Here is an 18,651-nt window from a genome sequence, read left to right on the forward strand (position 1 = left end):
TCAGCCAGCTCTTAAAACCACCAAATCCTCCAACATCAAGTCTAAGGCCGTGCTTGAGTGTAGAACTGCTTTGGAGAACCTCACAAACACTGTCCGACTCTGCTGGGTACCGGGACACTGTGACATTATGGGAAACGAGAAGGCAGATGAACTGGCAAGGCATGGATCGCAATCGACAAGTCTGGCAATCACTGATTATATCAAACCACGTATATGTTACTTTTTCCGGAGCGCGGAAACGTTCTTTGAAGAACGAGCCAAGGAACTATGGCACAATGAATCAAGGTGCAACGTGTCAAGGGCCATTTGGCCGACTTTATCAACAAATAGAACAACCTCACTCATAAATTTGAGCAAATCAGAAATTAGGGTATTGACGAGGGTCATTACCGGTCATTGCAACATCCGAACATTTACCACCAAATGGCAGGATGATGGTGTAGACCATTGCAGGCTCTGTGAAGATGATAGCTCGAAAGCGACATAGTTTAACAGGAGTATGCTTTCCTCCAAGCTTAACCTTCTACTCAAACATTGAACCAACAATCATTAATAATATCCTCAAAATTTTAATTTGGCTGGGACGGCGCAACCCATAAGCGTAAATACTTCTTTGGCAGTTTTCTAACCATCACCAAATAACACCACATTCCTTTTTCTTACACTTCATTCTCCTCTTTTATAATTTTTTTATTATTATTTTCTCAACCTCCCTCCCCTCTTTTTTCTATATTTTCTTTCGTTTCTTTTTTGTCTTTTTTCTCAACTCAACTCAACTTCTATTTCTGATTTATGGATGATGGACCGAAAGGTCTGCGGGTGGCGTAGTCACTATGGTGGCTACACATCCCCAAACCTAACCTAACCTTGGCATATATAAGAAAACATTGTCTAATATTTTTAATAAGAATAGATGTTTTGCTGAGAAGATACTTTAACTTCCTTCTTCACATTTTTATAGTTTTTCATGTTTGTTTTTGTTTCCCCAACATGGTTAAATTTACGTTTAACATAAACAAAAAGTATATTAAAGAAAACAAAGTTCTTTACTTCCACTGCTATACCATGAAATTTTATGTTTTGTTGGTGGGGGCTTTGGTGTTTCTCTTTATTTTCTCTAGCTTATTAAAAACATCTGTCCTTTTTATAATTACAATAACAATTGTGTTTCCTGGTTTTTGCTTTTTTATGTCATGAGAACTGAGGGATAAAATAGGCCAACAAGTTGTTGTACGTTTTTAAAAGTAGTGGCAATAGTTCGGTCACAACTATAATACTTGTTTCTTCTGAGAGATTGAAAAAAACTATTTTGGCGAGTTGTTTTGATTTTATTGACTAACAACCACATACCTAGAGATGGACAGTGGGTAAATACCCAATGGGTAAATACCCGGTAAATTGGGTAAATTGGGTAAATACCCATTTGGGGGTATTTATTTGGGTATTTACTATATTGAGTCGCTAATACAACATCTTAGACCCTATTTCTGGTTTTGGCTATGAAATCGATTCAAAATGGATAGTATTACAATACTTTAAACAAGTGGGTAAATACTTGGGTAAATACCCGAGTATTTACCCAAGTGTTGGGTAAAAACTCATTAACTGCCGAACCACTTGACGTAGGCTGACAAAACTTGGCGTAAATCTTTCTTATGTCAAAAGAACTTTTGGTACTGAACATGGGGTCTCTGGGTCCATGTTTTGATATAGCCCCCATATAGCCGTACCTCCCGATTTAAGGTATTTTTCATCTATTAGCCACATTTTACAACCAAATTGGCTGTAATTTGGCACAGTGAGTCCTCAATGAGTATAAAATATCCTTGCAAACATTTGTCAACGTAGGTCCACGCTTTCTTATAGCCCCCATATATGGGTACCCCGATTTCAAGTATTTACCCAAATATCAGGTAAAAACTCTTTATCTGCCGAACCATTGGCGTAGGCTCACAAAATTTGGCTAAAAACTTTCTTATATCAATAGTATTAAAGGTATTGAAAATGGAGTCCCTGGGTCCATGTTTTGGTATAACCCGCATATAGCCGTACTTCCCCATTTTAGTTTTTTTCATCTATTAGCCAAATTTTACAACCAACTTGGCTGTAATTTGGCACAGTGAGTCCTCAAGGAGTATAATATATCCTTGCACATATTTGTCTACGTAGGTCCACGCTTTCTTGCAGCCGCCATATAAGGGTATTGAAAATGGAGTCCCTGGGTCCACTTTTTGATATTGGGCTACAAGAAAACGTGGACCTACGTCGACAATTTTTTGCAAGGATATTTTATACATATTGGGAACTCACTGTACCAACTTACAGTCAGTATGATTGTAAAATGTGGCTAAAAGTTAAAAATACCTTAAATCGGGAGGGGCTATATCAAAACATGGACCCAGGGACTCCATTTTCAATACCTTTATTACTATTGATATAAGAAAGTTTTGAGCCAAATTTTGTCAGCCAACGTCAAGTGGTTCGACAGTTAATGAGATTTTACCCACTTTTGGGTAAATACTCGAAATCGGGGTACCCTTATATGGGGGCTACAGGAAAAAATGGACCTACGTTGACAAATATGTGCAAGGATATATAATACTCCTTGAGGACTCACTGTGCCAAATTACAGCCAATGTGGTTGTAAAATGTGGCTAATAGATGAAAAATATCTTAAATCGGGAGGTACGGCTATATGGGGGCTATATCAAAACATGGACCCAGAGACCCCATGTGCAGTACCAGAAATTCTGTTGACTTAAGAAATATGTAAGCCAAATTTTGTCAGCCTACGTCAAGTGGTTCGGCAGTTAATGAGTTTTTATCCAACACTTGGGTAAATACTCGGGTATTTACCCAAGTATTTACCCACTAGTTTAAAGTATTGTAAAACTATCCATTTTGAAACGAATTTACGACCTAAACCCAGGAATAGGGTGTAAAATGTTGTATTTGCCATTCAATATAGTAAATACCCAAATAAATACCCACAAATGGGTATTTACCCGGTATTTACCCACCGTGTGGGTATTTACCGGGTAAATACCCGGTAAGTACCATCTCTACACATACCACCAACCAAAAGCAGACACAAATTATGCCACTTTTGCAAAGCTTTTATTTTGTATTATTGTAATTTACCGTTTCTTCTAATGATTTTCACTGTGGTTGTTATCGTCTTGTGAGCATAGCAGAACAATATGAACCATATGTACATACATCCATGTTGAGTCTACCAGCACTAGGGTGAGATATTAGATGTTGCCTTTATATTAAACAAATTAAAAAACTGTAGATGCGAACTATATGGTACAGCCAATCACTTTGTTCTTTGTTGTTACGACGGTGGTAGTTTAGCGTAAAGCGTTTTGTTGTATTTCAGTCAGGTTGTGTGTTGTTATGGTTTGTTGATACAGTCTCAATGTGACGGTGAGAGGATGATGGGGAGGAAAAGCCACGTCTAGCTGTATTTCAGTTAGATCAGAGTGAGGCAGAGAACATTTTTGGGTCTCTCTTGTGCTCTCAATGAGCGTAAATTTGTTGTTGTTACCAACGTGTTAGCATCTACCATAGATGGGCAAAATGTCTCTTAAATAGAATTTAAGGGAAAATTAGAACGGGGTTTTTGTTAAAATTTGTTTGCTTTTTTAATATTTTTTAAACACAGGCGGTATCTTAACAAGTCCAAAAAACAGTTATATTAAAATCAAATGTGCAAAATTACCCATAAATGTTTATTTATGTTGTAACAACGAAAAAGAGAAACAAAACATAGCAACGCTGGCGTGCAAGAAAGCCCATCTATGGCATCTACACAGGCTGTGAGCGATAACAAATTTACGCTCACTTAGAGCACATGGGCTCTCTTGTGAGTCACAATGCCTCCTCCTGAGTTAGATTGTTGTGTTGTGTTTTGTTGATACAGTATCAATGTGATGGTGAGACGTTGAGACCATTCAAAAGAAAAAGAGAACAAAGTTGAGAGCATTTACCAAACAAGAGAGGAAGTTAAATAAATAAATAAATCGAAAACAAATCGAATGTAGGGAAAATAGGAGAGTATTTTGCATATAATGAAAATCTTAAATATTTTTGAACAAATATTTGCTTGCGGATGGAAATATTATTCTATGTACCTTTCTACACCGGGTGACGTAGGGGATGGAAGATACCAAGTAACGGTCCTGACCGGTTTTAACATGGCAAAGCCCAGGATTTATCTTGGTCCCTCTTTCATCTCAAGTGAACACTGACCTATCCGTGGTGTCACCTGAGGAACTGACTTTAACACCCGTTAAAGGTAGTGAGCTAACATGTGCCGCGCGTTCTCCCATAAGAACGTTAAAAACTTGGGTTTGGGCGTCGGATTAGTAACCCTCCCCTAGAAAAAACAGCATACTATGAAAAAACGAAAGAAAAGAAAAACAACCCCCTCTAAAGTTGACGAACCCCGCAAACGTTTAAGGACCATGATCTGCGAATCTGCACCTGGAATGTTCGCACTCTTTATAGAGAAGGTGAAGTCTTCGCATTGGCAGACGTACTTGAAAAGTACAAGGCCGATATTACTGCCAAACAGGAAATACGATGGATTGGGAAAGGCGTCACAACAACACCTAAAGGTGACGCACTGTATTATAGCTGCCATGACGTAAAGCATGAGTTTGGTTGCGGATTTGTATTTAGTCGGAGACTAAAACACTCCAGTGTTTGAAAGACTTGCTGCAATTCGAATAAAAGCTAAATTCTTCAACATCAGCTTTATTTGCGCTCATGCTCCCACTGAAGAAAAGGACGAACAGACCAAAGATATATTTTACGAGGGCTTAGAAGAAACATATGACCGTTGCCCTGCCCATCACATTAAAATCATTATAGGCGATTTTAATGCCAAAATTGGAAAGGAGAATATCTTTGGCCCAACAGTCGGGAAATTCAGTCTCCACAGTGAAACATCTGACAATGGTATGAGGCTGATAGACTTTGCAGCTGCAAAAAACATGGTAGTTAGCAGTACCAGATTTAATCATCTCGATATTCATAAGGGCACCTGGCTGTCTCCAGATCAGAAAACAAGAAACCAAATTGATCATGTTGTGATAGATGGAAGACATTCATCGAGCGTGTTGGATGTACGATCGTTCCGAGGCGCAAACATTGATTCGGCCCACTACCTTTTTGCAGCAAAGGTACGTACCCGTCTAAACGTTGCAAATAAAGTACGAACAGACACAACACGAAAGTTAGACATCGGTAACCTGCAATCACAACAGATAGCCACAGCATTCCACACAACTAGCCCAATTTCTTAATCAAAGCACTGCTCATCCCGATAACATATCAGTGCAATGGCGAAGCATTGCCCACTCCATGCAAACAGCCGCAAAATCCATACTTGGATACCAGAGGCCTCCACCAAGGAATCCATGGTATGATCAGGAGTGTCGTGCTGCCACCGAAGAGAAAAATGCGGCATATAGGGCTACTTTACAATCCGTAGCAACGCGTAGCGCACGAGAGAGATACAGGGAGCAAAGGAGAGAGGAGAAACGTCTTTTCCGCAGGAAAAAGAGAGAGATGGAAAAGCGGGAGGGTGAAAAAATCGAGATGTACAGAGCCAGAATGAAGTCCGAAAATTTTACCAAAGAGTGAAACATCAAACAGATGGCTTTGGTACAGGCACATCCTCCTGTAGAGACCAGCAAGGTAATCTGGTAACAGATACAGATAGCGTGCTCAGGATATGGAAGGAACATTTCTCCAATCTGCTGGTATCCAATAGTAGCGAAGACGATGATGCCACAGATCCAATCCCAGAAGATGGTATTGAATGTATACCGCCCAGCCAACACCGCCCGATAACATATCAGCGCAATGGCGAAGCATTGCCCACTCCATGCAAACAGCCGCAAAATCCATACTTGGATACCAGAGACCTCCACCAAGGAATCCATGGTATGAGCAGGAGTGTCGTGCTGCTACCGAAGAGAAAAATGCGACATATAGGGCTTCTTTACAATCAGTAGCAACGCTACTGGAAAAGGTTATACGAGAGGCTAACGTCAAAAGAAGTGGCACAATCTACACCAATAGTCACATGTTACTTGCTTATGCTGATGATATAGACATCATAGGCCGATCAGTAAAAGAAGTAACTGGTACCTTTATGAAGGTCGAAGGAGAATCTGCTAAAGTGGGTCTGGCGGTAAACGGTGAGAAGACCAAGTTGATGGTGTCGACGCGCAATGCGTCCATTGAGCTCGGACCGACTGTGGAAGTTGTGAAATAAAAAGAAGAATTATATTGGCCAACAGATGCTACTTTGGTTTAAGTAAGCAGTTTAAAAACAAAGCCACATCTCGTCAAACAAAAATAACGCTATACAAAACACTGATACTACCCGTGCTTATGTATGGCTCCGAAGCCTGGGTACTTGCGCAAGCAGACATGGCAGTGCTTGGTGTGTTTGAGAGAAAAATTCTTCGAAAGATCTACGGACCAATCTGCGTTGACGGTGAATATCGACGTCGCATGAACCACGAGCTGTATCTGCTATACAACGACATCAATATTGTTTAACGTATCGAGATGCAGCGATTGCGTTGGCTAGGCCGTATCATAAGAATGAGCGATGATGACCCCGCTAAAAAGGTGTATAAACACGGACCGCTTGGCGGTGCACGCAGAATTGGCAGGCCAAGGAATAGATGGCGCAAACAAGTGGATGATGAGATGAAAAGGCGCGGTATTCCAGAAAGCGAAGCAACAAATAGAGAGGAATGGAGATATCTTCTTAGTTCGGCCTATAGAACAAATGTTCTGTAATGGGCCAGCTAAGTAAGTAAGTACCTTTCTACACCAGCCAATTTAAATATTCCCCTGTAATTGTTAATTCGTAATAAATTAACTCTTTTGATTTGCATTCTTCCTTCATTGAAGTTTTATTTAACTTACGAAGATAAGTATCTGTCACATGCTCAATTCAAAGGCAAAACAACCAGTTCAATAAACTCGCCTGACTTACATTTATGTATACCTTCCTAACATTTTGTTATAACTTCTTTTCGCTTTTTCATTTTGAATTAATGATTTTCCAAAGTATCATTTCCTCCGTTTGAAGACATGAAAGCAAAACTCTTTACCAAAATGCCATTTTGCCAGTGAAGGTAGAAGCAACAATATCATCGGCATCAACTATGCAGATAACAATGTCTCAGATTGGAATTTTAAATTGAAATTCTATTTCCAACACTCTGATGCCATGTATCGTAAATGCTTGTTATAATTGCTATCTTCATAACTGGGTAAGTACTTTTAGAGTTCCGGTGGCATTGTTAAAGGGTGTGCATGCACACCAGAAAAGTTAGTTTATATATCATTTTTAACGATTCCAGATGACACACTTAGAATGTGAAGTAGCGAATACATACAGAAGCAGAGGTAAAGATGCATCACACATGTTCAATGATAGCATTTATCTTTGGATGTAAACTGGAAATGTAGGCATTAAAGGCGTCTATCGTGCAGGTGTCTTTCGTGTTTTTTTGGAAAGAACAGATTACTATGTATGTGTTGTGCCTCATCGAATCCAATACTACACAGAACCCAGCAAACATTACATCATTAAGATGAGGTTAAAGCCAGCACGCTCCACCATACTATGAAGGGTCTAATTGACTTTGCCATTCCGTTTGTAACTCATCGAAATATTTGCGGAGACCCTTAAAGCAGAGAAACAAATATGCTTGATCCAACAATTAGAGTGTAAACATCTCTCAGAAAAGCCTGGAAAATATGTAGATCATTTGTATATTTTTTCGACTTTTTGTACGTTTTTGTCAGATCTGTTGTTGTTCTCTAAATGTTTAATCAAGCCGTTGATAGTTTTTAAAGTAAAATCATACATTTTTAGAATGGTTTTTATGTTCATTTTGTTTTTGGTGTGAATCTTCTTGTCACTTATGTTCTGTACCCTGTGGGTAAAATTTGCCGCCGTATTGATTTTCATTCTCCGAGGATGTTTTGAGTGATAGTTGATGATTCTACCGGAGGCAGTAGGCTTTTGATACCAGTCCAATAATAATAGATTATTCTGCCTGTGTATTGTATTGTATTGTATGGTTGTATGATTCTCGTTCCATGGTGAAGCGTAATTGTTTGTTGAACTCATTTAGAGCGTTTAATGTGTTTTCTACTTCGTCTGTTTTTTTTTTTTAATAAAAAAAAATTGTGTAAAGTTTTGTTGGTATGACAGTATATTATTCACGGGTGTTGTCATGGCGTGCTAGCGTTTTTCATGAAAGCGCAACTAAATGGGCAAATAACCATTTGTGTTGCAAAAAACAAAAAAATGCATTTGAAAGAAGAAATGTTCGAAGACAGAGAAGCCACTCCACAGCCAATATGTCTGATGAGCCGCTCTACCAACGGCGAAACATGCACGTCACACAGTGGTGGTTGTGTGCGTTCGAATCTTCGGCTTTCCTTTTTCAGTTGCAAAAAAAAACGGTCATTAAGCTCGATTCTAACGAGAAATTAATAAAATTAATGATTTCAACTTACAAAATTATATGTTTTTGTAACTACTTGTTAATTCGGACAATTCGATAATCCGGACATCGCCGAAGCATGTGGTGTCCAGATTATCGAGACTATACTGTATATCTCAAAAATGATACAACCTAGAAAAAAATTGCTAAAGCTAATCTTTAAATTTTAACAGCTAGTCCCATTTCGATAAGACTTACCGTTTTCAAGCAAATCGTGGAAACCGAACAAAAAAAAAAACCTAAAAATGTGACCCGAACTTGTATATCTCAAAAATGGTAAAACCTAGGAACGAATCATAACCGTCAATCCTCTAGAGAATTTTCACAGCTACAGCATTTTCTTTAGCTCCATTTTAAATTTTTAATATTCAATATTATTTTTGCCAATTTACAGCGGTAATATGTCAAGTTAAGTCGAAGAAGTTTAGATTTGTATGCGGTGCCTTAAAAATGAAAAATAGACCCGCAAAGCATTCGTAGGTTATGAGAGAAATTAAAAGAATTGAAGAGGTAAAAATGTACAATTTCCAAAATGAAACTTATAGTTGATGGCATTGACTATGTTTTTACGAAAAAAAATATTGAAAATTCGTTTTCTAACTTCCTTAAAAATAAATTCTTTGTAAATGACTTATTGTGCTATTTTTAATATCATTACTATAAATGTATGTTGAGTTTTACTAATGTTGGCCCCGTAAGGGCAAGTCCATATTTTTTTTTTAAATACAGGGGAAAGTCTCTAGTTTACGATAAAACAAGATCCAGCTGCCCCCAGCTGCCACCCTGTAATTTATTTCCCCTATACCACGCCTGTAAAATCGCCAAAATTCCGATAATCGGGAGGTACGTTTTTATGGGAGCTATACCTAAACGTGGACCTATATTAAAAATGTTTGCAAGGAGGTATGGTGTTCCCTCAGAACTCAAAATGCAAAATTACAGCCAAATTTGGCAAAAATCTTCAAAATACAGAATATTGGAAGGTACGTTTGTATGGGAGCTATACCTAAATGTTGACCTATATTGAACATTTTTTGCACGGAGGTATGGTGTTCCCTCCGAAGTCAAAATACAAAATTACAGCCAACTCAGTTGGAAAATTTGGCTAAAATCGTCAAAATATAAAAAATCGGGTGGTACCTTTATATGGGGGCTATACCCAAATGTGGACCTACATTCATTAAAATTATTTTTCTCTCTTTTGGGCTCGTTATAAACCTATATTTATAATTTCGAGGCGGTAGCTAGATTATAACTATTTTTGACACTCCTATCCATACAAGTGGGACCACTGTGTGTTGGTCCATTTTTACCATTTTTACAGTGTTTTTACGGTGTTTTGTTTAAATTGAATTTCAAATCTGGTAACTCAATTTTGACACAGTTGACTAATCGAACTGAAACTTTGCACACTTTTCAGATTTGAATGACAATACATGAATATGAAACCAAATCCAATATGGGTCCATTTTTTCCCATAGCTCCATATAGCGGTACCACCCGATTTAGTTCAAATCTAGTAACTCATTTTTAACGCAGTTGCAGTTGACCAATCGAACTGAAACTTTGTACACTTTTCAGATTTGGATGACAATACATATAGCGGAACCACCCGATCTCAGGTATTTTGAGGATTTTATCTTCATTTTTGCCCGAATTAGCTGTCATCTGGCATTTGGGATTTCCAATGATACAGTCATTACCCCACCAAAAATTGTGAACATAGGTCCAGGTTTTAGTGTAGCCCCCTTATAGCGGTACCACCCGATTTCAAGTATTATGATGATTTTATCTTAATTTTTATGCCGAATTGGCTGTAATTTGGCATTTGGTACTGAAACTTCCCCAACAAAAATTGTGGACATAGGTCCAGGTTTTGTTATAGCCCTCATATAGCGGTACGGACCGATTTCAAGTGTTTTAAGGATTTTATCTTCATTTTTAGGCCGCACAATGGTTCAGGAATCGATTTTCCTGGCCAAAAATCAAAATTTTGTTTTGTAACAGATATTTAATTTCTATATGGTATTCGATAGTAAACATATTGAAACTAAGGAAACCAAAAAATTAGGTCAAAATATTGGAAGGTGCGGGCGTGGGGTGCCCCTAAAGACGAACATTTTTCCAATTTTTGAGAAATACGTAATTTTTGAAAACTTCTGGAGAAAAAAATAGCTATTTCTAGGAAACTATAACATAAATTGCGTTCGCTGTTTTTTTGTTAGGTAGGTAGGATTGTGACCTTTAAAAATAAATTAAACCAATTACCGTGGCGTTTACACAACATGAGCTATTTTATTTTTCCTCAGGTACTAAATTTTATGAAATTCCAAATGTAGTGGAGTAGAACTTTTGTGGAACAACATGGAACAATGTTCTGTTTCCACAGAAATATGCCCGAAAGTCTCCTCTTTTAGCCCATATATACTTTTGTTCCCGTCCCGTTCCGTCCGTTTAACACTTTTTTAAATTTATTGAAATTACATGGGTAAAAATGTGTGTTTTTCCATACCAATTCCCATATGAATTACAGCTTTTTTACACAAATTAAAATTTTTTGGAGTATATGAGTTTTCATATGAGTTATGTAAGTTTTATGAACACCCAAGGAGCATTTTATTTTAATTTTTGAAAAAATTTAAATTTTTTGCATTTTTTAATGTGAAAAATTTGTGAAAAAAATTTTTTAATTTTTTTCGAAAAATTTTTTTTTAATTTTTTTTGGCATTTTTATAGTGTATTTATTGGCTTTTGACCATCTTTAATATATAAGAAGATATAAAAACACAAAAGCACTGATATTTTGATGAAAAATAGTAAAAAAATTCAAAAGTTTAACTTTGACATTGAATTCCTCTGCAACTACCGGACCGAATTTGACCGCTTATAATTCACCGGAAAGCTGATTGTGTTATCTGTCTAACAAAAAAAGAATTTTGAAAATATCTCTATCCGTTCAAAAGTTACAGAATTTTGACCAGGAAAAAACGATTCTGAACCACTGTGGGCCGAATTGGCTGTAACATGGCATTTGGAGTCCCCAATGGTATAGAAACTTCTCCACCAAAACTTGTTGACATAGGTCCAGGTTTTGGTATAGCCCCCATATAGTGGTACTACCCGATTTTAAGTGTTTTAAGGATTTTATTTTCATTTTTAGCCAGAATGGGCTGTAACTCGGCATTTGGAGTTCCCAATGGTACAGAAACTTCCCCACCAAATATTATGGACATAAGGCCAGGATTTCAGGCATTTTAAAGTTTTTACTTATATTTTCGGCCTAAATTGACTATAACTTTGTTCTCAGTGGTCAATAAAATGTATTTACTAAAAAGTTAAAAATAAAAAATAATTTAAAAAATTATGTTTCAGCGTTTTATTTAGAATTGCACTTAAAACTAGAAAATAATTTGTCGCTTAGCCAAATAAAACGCTTGCATTTAAATTATAAATGGTGGCAAAATTAAACGGCAAGCGTTTTATTTGAGAGATGTCATCATGTGAAAGAATATATTTATTGAGGCTAAGCAACAAATTAATATCTAGTTTTAAGTGCATTTCTAAATAAAACACTGAAACTTAAATTTTTTAAATTATTTTTTAGTTTTAGAGATATCGATATGAAAATTTGACACAGGATAAAGTGGAAGTCGTGGAAAAAATAGAAATTGTTAACTCAGAAAACGCATTTTGTTAGTTATGCCACTCTTTGAGTCAATGGGCGATATATTAAAACCATTAAAGCAATCATAAGTTAACTTGAATTTTTGAAAAATTACAAATTTTAAATATTCATATGAATTACATATTTTCTTTTTATGTGAAATTAATATCAATTAAATATTTAACTAAGATTTCCATTTGCCATTCCTAAACAATAAGAAAAACTAATGACCTTCAAATAAGATTTGTAGCGATCAGTAAAATGTTGCACAGAAAGTAATGATGAAGTTTAAGCCATTGGGGTAATACTCTAGACTTAAAAACAATCAAATGAGATTGAAACTTCAACTAAAACCAAACAGGGGAATTTGAAATAAATTCCAACAACACTTACTCACAGGCAACTGTGGTGATGTTTTTTTTTTCAACTTAGAGGTAGTTTACATTATCTATCAGTGTCATATGACACGAACTAAAAACATTTTATATCTACCCACGCAGGCAATATGGAGACGTAATTTTATTACAATTTTGCTGGTGTGGACGCACAAAGTAAATGGCGTAAGGAAAATCCCCAATATTGCACATATTAGCGACTATATAATGATGGAAAATTTCATGTCATATGACATTTACATATAGTATAAACTACCCCTTACAGAACTCGATGAGTTCTGTGTTGATACGTTCGCAAATATTTTTGTCCTCATGTTTTTTGGGAAAGCCGAAAAGTGAGTGTGATTGTGTGATTATTTGAGAATACTAGACACTTGGGTGCCACCGTGGTGCAATGGTATGCACACCCGCCTTGCACGCTGAAGGTCGTGGGTTCGATTCCCCGGCCAAGCAACATCAAACAATTTTCAACGGTGGCAAAATACCCCTCAGTAATGTTGGCGACATTTCCTGAGTATTTCAGCCATGTAAAACTTCTCTACAAGTGGTGTCTTAAGACACGCCGTTCGGACTCGGCGATAAACTGTAGGTCCCATATCATTGAGCTAATATGAATCGGGGTGCACTCATTGATATGAGAGAAGTCTCCCCTGTCCCGTCTGGGATGTTTGTGGAACAATTATTATATTATTATATACTAGACACTTAAAGAGTTCGGTTTTTCGACAAAAAAGGCATCATTTCAAAAAGCTGAAAAGCCAATTGATAGTTTTCTTCGCCGGGATGAAATTATGATATTGGTAGCTATCAGTAAAATTTTGCAACACTGTCAGTTCATTTTGAAAAACATTACTCTCTGTAACAGAAAGTAATGATGAAGTTTAAGCCATTGGGGTAATACTCCAGACTTAAAGACAACCATTTTGAGGCTAATTTGAAGATATTTTATTAATTAGTAAAAAATAAACTACTATTTAACACAGCAACCTTTGAGCACACAAATGTATCAAATTCATACAATTATGTATACACTTCATATTTTACAATAACTGATAAAATTTTCCTAAAGAAAATATAATTCGAATAATATATTTTCAAATAACAATTTCTCAAAATTTTTACTCGGTTTAAATGTATGAAAGCAATGCTCATAAATTTAAATATGATTGAAAAATATTGCAATTTAAAGAACTCTGCGTTAGAGAAGAAGAAATTTGAGTTGAGTAAAAAAAAAACATATATACAAGCATAGATATTGCTTAAAATTTATGGCAAACTGAGCTACAAAATATGGAGAACTTCGACATACTATCTATAACTAGTGCTTGCATGCCACACAATATCGTTACTCACTCCTCTTCGGGTATTTTGAACATAATTCTCCAATGTATTGCAATCTCATAAAGTATTTTTGTGCCAGCCTTAACGTGTTGGCATGCCGCACACATCAGCAACATCATCGTCATCAGTTTTTATAAGGGTTTTTATATTTTGTTTAGTTTTTGTTGCTTTTTGGAAAACGCATAGGGTACAACTTCCAACAGAAAATCAAAGAGAGACATTTAGAAAAAGCAACGAACAAGCGAAACATGGTACATGGAACTGGGATAGCAAATGCACAGGTTTTCATCTTTCGTACAGAAGCAGCATTCATGGCACTTAAAAGATAAGAATAACTGCACATACATATGTAAACGTATGTACATATATTAGGGCTTGACTTTTTCAAATCCTCATATTCCTATATCATATTTTGATGAAATTTTATCTAAGACTAGATAAAATCTTAATTATATGGTAATTCTATGAAAAAAATGTCCTCACAAAATTATTTTAAAAAAATTTTGAGTCGATCTAGCCATGTCCGTCCGTCTGTCTATCCGTCTGTCTGGCTGGCTGGTGCGCACGATAACTCTCGAACGGATCAATCGATTCGTTTCAAATTTTGGGTATCGAAATATTTTGTCCAGATTTGATTTAATTTCGAAGATGGGCTATATCGGTCCACTCCTTCAGGTACCTCCTCCACAAAAGTTCAAAAATGTTCGGAAAAATTGTCCGCACGATAACTCTTGCAGGGAGTAAACGAATTAGTCCATACTTTGCACATCGTGACATTTCTACCAGACATATATGAGGTTCCAATATGGACCCTATTGGTTCACTCTTTCGGGTACCTCCCACACAAAATTTAGCTTAAGTGCAGTTTAAGGCCTGCTCTCGAATCGCTTTGATTTTTGTTGCAACCACTTGTATTCACTACCCCCATTACCACGATATAATTTTTTTCAGGAGCAAGTCCATATATCCTCAGAAATCAGCACGAAAACTGCAAACAACCCATATAATACCATGTGTCGTAGTTGGAGTGCACGATAACTCTCGAATGGATCAACATATTTGATATGGATCATCAATTTTTCGCCAAGATTGTGGCCATCATAACTCTAGGGGAGAATAACCGAATTGAGCTAAACTTTGCTATTGGTAATATTACTTTCAGGCATAGATCGAGTTCTAATATGGACTATATCGGTCCACTCATTTGAGTACCTCCCACACAAAATTTGGAAAAAGTATAGTTTAAGAACTCCTCTCTGATCTTATTAATTTGTGACGCAGCAGGTTGCACTTGCGGCCCCTGTTACGACGTTGTATTTTTTTTCGTGGGAAAGTTCATACTTCTTGAGATAATGACCCAAAAAGGTCCAGAAAATCCAACCGGCACCACCTAAACTGGCTAATGTGTAAAATAACCCTTTAAGAGAGAAATCGATTTAGCTCAATCTTTGTAAATTGAAAAGTAAAATCGTAATATATTTAAATTCAGAAAATTAAGTACAACATATTTAATTATATAGTCTGTAAGGAAAATATCCATAGACTAATAAAGAAAAAAAAAAGTATTTCCTACAGATTTGTATTATGTCCGAATATGTACTACATCGGATCACTCCTATGGGTACACCCTACCCAAAGTTTGGGAAAAATGCACTCGTGTTGGATCATTCTGAATTTTGTTGCAACATGTAGTTTTTTGCGGCCCTTTCCATCCTGGAAAATTTTACCAACAGCTAAAAAAACCTACAGAAGTATTGTGTTAACTTTTTTTCTTCGGGTACGTGCCTGAGGGTATATCTCTGTCGGCTCAGCTGACTGATACTTTCTTACTTGTTTTATCATCATATCATTACATACATGGGCGCAACCGTGGTGCAATGGAATGCACACCCGCCTTGCACGCAGAAGGTCGTGGGTTCTATTCCCCGGCCAAGCAACATCAACATTTTCAATGGTGGCAAAATATCCCTCAGTAATGATGGCGACATTTCCTGAGTATTTCAGCCATGTAAAACTTCTCTATAATGCCTCTATGTCGTAAGACACGCCGATCGAACTCGGCGATAAACAGTAGGTTCCATATCATTGAACTACAATACAATATAATAATATACAAATAAACAGTTTTTAATATGGTGAACACTGAAAATTTTGATGTACTAATACCTTTTTGAATTGATATTTAATTTTATTTAAGTACTGTTCGTACACCTTTTGTCCGAATTTCAAAAAAAGACCTCGCATCTCTACACTTCAACAGCTGACTACATTTTAAATTCCAGTCACTGCTTTATTAGAACGGTATGGGTATTTTGGAAATTTTATCCACATTTTTTATCCCCATTTTCATTCCAACCAAATTTTGGCATTTGTGATTTCAAAATGTCGAGCGTGTTGGATGTACTATCGTTCCGAGGCGCAAACATTGATTCGGACCACTACCTTGTTGCAGCAAAGGTACGCACCCGCTTAAACATAGCAAACAAAGTACAAACAGACACAACACGAAAGTTAGACATCGGTAAGCTGCAATCACAATAGATAGCCACAGCATATTCCACTGAACTAGCCCAATTGCTTAATCAAAGCACTCCTCATCCCGATAACATATTAGCGCAATGGCAAAGCATTGCCCACTCCATGCAAACAGCCGCAAAATCCATACTTGGATACCAGAGGCCTCCACCAAGGAGTCCATGGTATGATCAGGAGTGTCGTGCTGCCACCGAAGAGAAAAATGCGTCATATAGGGCTACTTTACAATCCGTAGCAACGCGTAGCGCACGAGAGAGATACAGGGAGAAAAGGAGAGAGGAGAAACGTCTTTTCCGCAAGAAAAAGAGAGAGATGGAAAAGCGGGTGTGTGAAAAACTCGAGATGTACAGGAGCCAGAACGAAGTCCGAAAATTCTACCAAAGAGTCAAGCATCAAACTGATGGCTTTGGTACAGGCACATCCTCCCGTAGAGACCAGCAAGGTAATTTGGTAACTGATACAGATAGTGTACTCAGGATATGGAAAGAATATTTTTCAAAACTGTTGGTACCCAATAGCAGCGAAGACGACGAAGATACCACAATCCCAATCCCAGAAGATGGTATTGAATGTATACCGCCCGACCAAGATGAGGTAAAGACAGCAATAAACCGGCAGAAGAATAATAAGGCAGCGGGAGCTGATGGCCTACCAGCCGAGCTGTTTAAAACCGGAGGCGACACGCTGATAAGGTGTATTCATCATCTAGTTAGCACCATCTGGCAGGAAGAACGAGTACCCGACGATTGGAACCTGAGTATCCTGTGCCCCGTCCACAAGAAGGGAGATAAGACTGTATGCTCTAACTATAGGGGCATAAGTCTACTCCCTATTGCCTACAAGATCGTGTCAGGGATATTGTGAGAACGACTAAAGCCTATGGTCAACGAGATAATTGGACCATACCAATGCGGCTTTAGACCTGGCAAGTCCACCATTGACCAGATATTTACCCTGCGGCAAATCCTGGAGAAGACCCAAGAGATGCAGATCGACACCTACCACCTTTTCGTCGATTATAAAGCAGCCTTCGACAGCCATGTCTGAATTTGGTATCCCCGCAAAGCTCATCCGGCTTTGCAAAATGACTTTAACTGACACGAGGTCCTCAGTTAAAATAGGAAAGGACCTCTCCGAAGAGTTTAGTACCAAAAGAGGTTTCAGACAAGGAGACAGCCTTTCGTGTGATCTCTTTAACATCCTGCTGGAAAAGGTTATACGAGAGGCAAACGTCAAAAGAAGTGGCACATTATACACCAATAGTCACATGTTACTTGCTTATGCTGATGATATAGACATCATAGGCCGATCAGTAAAAGAAGTAACTGATACCTTTATGAAGGTCGAAGGAGAGTCTGCTAAAGTGGGTTTGGCGGTAAACGGTGAAAAGACCAAGTTGATGGTGTCGACGCGCAATGCGTCCATTGAGCTCGGACCGACTGTGGAAGTTGGTTCCTATAATATTGAGGTAGTAAAAGACTTCGTCTACCTCGGCGCCTCCGTAAACACAACAAACGACATCAGTTGTGAAATAAAAAGAAGAATTGTATTGGCCAACAGATGCTACTTTGGTTTAAGTAAGCAGTTTAAAAACAAAGCCACATCTCGTCGAACAAAAATACCGCTCTACAAAACACTGATACTACCCGTGCTGATGTATGGCTCCGAAGCCTGGGTACTTACGCAAGCAGACATGGCAGTGCTTGGTGTGTTTGAAAGAAAAATTCTTCGAAAGATCTACGGACCAATCTGCGTTGACGGTGAATATCGACGTCGCATGAACCACGAGCTGTACCTGCTGTACAACGACATCAATATTGTTAAACGTATCGAGATGCAGCGATTGCGTTGGCTAGGCCATATCATAAGAATGAGCGATGATGACCCCGCTAAAAAGGTGTATAAACACGGACCGCTTGGCGGTGCACGCAGAATTGGCGATCCAAGGAATAGATGGCGCAAACAAGTGGATGATGAGATGAAAAGGCGCGGTATTCCAGAAAGCGAAGCAACAAATAGAGAGAATTGGAGATCTTTTCTTAGTTCGGCCTATAGAACAAATGTTCTGTAATGGGTCAGCTAAGTAAGTAAGATATCAAAATGTAGAAAACCTTTATTCAAAATATAATACCCTATACAACCAAACGATACGTTTGACTTTTTGATT

This window comes from Musca autumnalis, unplaced genomic scaffold, assembly GCF_047663935.1.
Source record: "Musca autumnalis isolate F117 unplaced genomic scaffold, ASM4766393v1 scaffold_3, whole genome shotgun sequence".
In the NCBI taxonomy this organism is placed as follows: domain Eukaryota; kingdom Metazoa; phylum Arthropoda; class Insecta; order Diptera; family Muscidae; genus Musca; species Musca autumnalis.